Source organism: Pseudomyrmex gracilis, unplaced genomic scaffold (assembly GCF_002006095.1).
Source record: "Pseudomyrmex gracilis isolate BER0280 unplaced genomic scaffold, ASM200609v1 scaffold_377, whole genome shotgun sequence".
NCBI lineage: Eukaryota > Metazoa > Arthropoda > Insecta > Hymenoptera > Formicidae > Pseudomyrmex > Pseudomyrmex gracilis.
In genome coordinates this window covers 45228-48547 of record NW_018020961.1, presented here as the reverse complement: position 1 = coordinate 48547, position 3320 = coordinate 45228, and positions in this window count along the sequence as shown.

The window sequence follows — 3320 nt, the reverse complement described above, 5'->3', positions numbered from 1 at the left end:
ACAAACAAAAGAAATAAGCAACTAAAATGAGATACGGCGCGTAAGCCCTGGAGGATCCTGGCGCTTGAGACCGGCCCGCACTTCGGGACTCCCTCGAAAGATACCCTTTTGTGGCAAGGGGGAGAGCGGCGCGACCACCACGTCACAAGTAATATACAAAGAAAGGAAAACAAACGTGAATGCAGACGCCTTATCCAGTAATCCGGTAAACCTTGACAAAGAGAATTGCAGAGTAATTACAGATCGGAAGCGATTAAATCCAAATAAGTCTGAGGATGCCAATCAAATTTCAAAATGGTTGGAAGACGATGACAAGTCAGAGGACAAGAGTTTGAACTGCGTTATTCTGACAAAGAAATTGAAGAACTACCATTAGATACTGACGATGACAGAAATTTCGAAAAATTTGACGATTCTACTGACCAAACAATTGTTAAAATTTGCGAACAACCAACAACAATTGATCAAAAGGAAACGCGCAATCAAGCAGCCAAACGACGAAATCAGATAGAAGAAGGAGAAGAAAAAATCATCATCAAAGAAACAATTCATCAGATAAAATAAATAATGAATCGGAAATAGACGAAGTAACCAAAATCAAAAAAAATGACAAAGAAAACGAGGAAGAAAAAAAACAGAAACAGAAAATCGTTAAAAAACATGAACTAAAAAAAGAAACTCAACCAACGATAATTGATAGTCAGTCAATATACAACTGTATCATCGTGTTACGTGCTGGGAACTCCACGATCCCCTTTTTTCTGCGACGCGACGCGCCACCGCATAGCAAACCTTTTTTTTTTTGGTCAATAATAATAAATAACTCGAACGGGTCTCCTATCGTTTGGAAATCTAAACCTTCAGACGATAGGAGAACAAACGAAAATTATATCGGCGCCCGAAAAAGATAAACCGCGCCTTTAGACAACTACTCGAGCAGCTTTCCAAACAAACCCAGATATCTCCGGGTCATGAAAACGCCGGTCATAAAAATTAGAGCGGCCGGCGTAAATAGAAACTCCGGCATTTTTATTATAAACAAACAACAAAGGGTCTATGCGGCGTAATCGAAAAAACAACACTCTCCCTTTTTCCTTCCCCGAAGAATCGGACGAGGCGACCGAAGCGAGAGATCGTCGCCGATTGGCGATCTCGGAAGTCGCCCGACCGACTAATTAACAAATAGGAACCAGCAAAGCTCAACTGAGTTCCCGATTGGGAGAGTCCTTGCTTACTCGAAACGGTATATAAGCCAGGGCTCTCGGAATCGGAAAACAGAAAGAACCGCGCCGCGTATCCAACAAGACCCGCAGATTTCAGTGAATGAATAAGTGAGTGCCAGTGAGTGCAGAGAGCGAGATCCCAAGGCATCGACACTGCCGACCTGCAACTTCGAGCTAATCACAGCGCCGCACCAGCCTCTACTGAAAATCACACCACCAGTAGCAGCAAGTAGTAAGTCCACACCATTATATATACGGAGGTTCCACTTCTCGCGAAACAAAAAAAGCTGACGTCGCGATTGATTTTTGGAGATATCGAGAACGAACAAATTAAACAAATCTATAAAAATTCGGAAGGGCTACTCGCGGTGTGTAACCGTCTTGGATGGCAGCCGAAATCTTCGGAAGGGCTACTCGCAGTATATAGCCGTCTTGGGTGACGTCCGACTTATCTGAAAAGCTACTCGCGGTGTGCAACCGTCTTGGGTGGCGTCCGAATTATCGGAAGGGCTACTCGCGGTGTACAATCGTCTTGGGTGGCAGCCGGAATTTTGGAAGAGCTACTCGCGGTGTATGACCGTCTCGGGTGGCAGCCGAAATTTTGGAAGGGCTACTCGCGGTGTAACCGTCTTGGGTGGCAGCCAAAGTTTTCGGAAGGGCTACTCGCGGTGTATGACCGTCTCGGGTGGTAGCCAAAGTTTTTTTTTCTTTTTCTTCATTTTCTTCCCTGAACCACGTGGTAAACAAGATTCGACATCTCCGAAAACGGTCGCGAAGCCAATCATTAACAAAAAACACAATAACATAAATTGTAATTGCATAAAATCGTTTAAGTGGAACCCCGGAAGAGAACTTCGCGAGCGGGTAAAAAGGCCCAGCGCTACCGACGCAACGCAAAATTGCGACAAACGGCAGCGCTCGCGCAAAACGAAGCAGAGCCGACCAGGCCCATTGACGCCACCCCTCAGACATTAAGAAACGATTCCAGCAGCGACAATAAAATACAAAAACTCACCGATATACATACAGCTCAATTGCACGCGCACTTACACTCACGACGCATTCGCAACACACACACACACAGACACACATACACACGACGATTCGTGGTGTGACGCTCCTTCCTACTCACCGATAACCCCCGATCCTCCCGCAGACGTTCAATCCTCCTCTTGTTCGCCTGTGAACAATCCGCCCCTTTTACCTCTTCGCTTCCCCTCTCCTACGCACTCCGAACCCGCTCATCCCGCAGAAAATCTCGCGGATTTGCAATCCGTGCCGACTCCTCCACCCCTTCCTCGCTCTCCTTCCCCTCAACCATCTACATCCAGAGATAAACTCGCGAATGACGAATCTACCGACTCGACACGATCAACCACCCCTCCGCTTGATCCTAGATTACAACACTTCCTCCGATTAGCCTCCACCTATAAAAAAGCAAATCCGGAAAGAATCCCCTTTGTCCTTGACCCTCTAACAACAGATCCTTTCGACATCTTCCGGGTGATAACCACCACTCCAGCTAGAAAACTCCTCCCAGTTAAATTCCTTTATATAGATGACATCCGTTTAGTTCCCGTCCACCGTTTTTATACAATATTTTCTCCAAGTTCCGCAAAAATCCATGAAATAATCGAAATAGATCTAGAATGATCTCTACACCACGGATCGGCGTCCTAAACATACACTCGACACAGTTACACCTGTAAAACCCCGCCGGAGGACCCTCACACACACATCGCGTTACTCATACACACATACATATATTCCCCCTCTCTAGCCTTTGAGCGATGACCCTCCGCCTCAGTGTACAATTCGCGATATCACATCCAATCACACAACAACACGTTCAAAAATTGTACCATTAAATGAATAAATTAATAATGTACGTTGCATAATTTTTCCGTTTAATTAAGACGACCTCTCATCATTCCACATCCTCAATCGATCGCACGGTCTCGTCCTTAGTCCGTCGAGTTAATTCTCCAGACTCAAAAAAAGACCGACGAGCGGGGCCTCATAGGATAGAGTAAGATCGGCATACGCCGTTGACCTATCTGTGAGAGCACACAAACTCGCTCGACTCTGTCGCAGCGG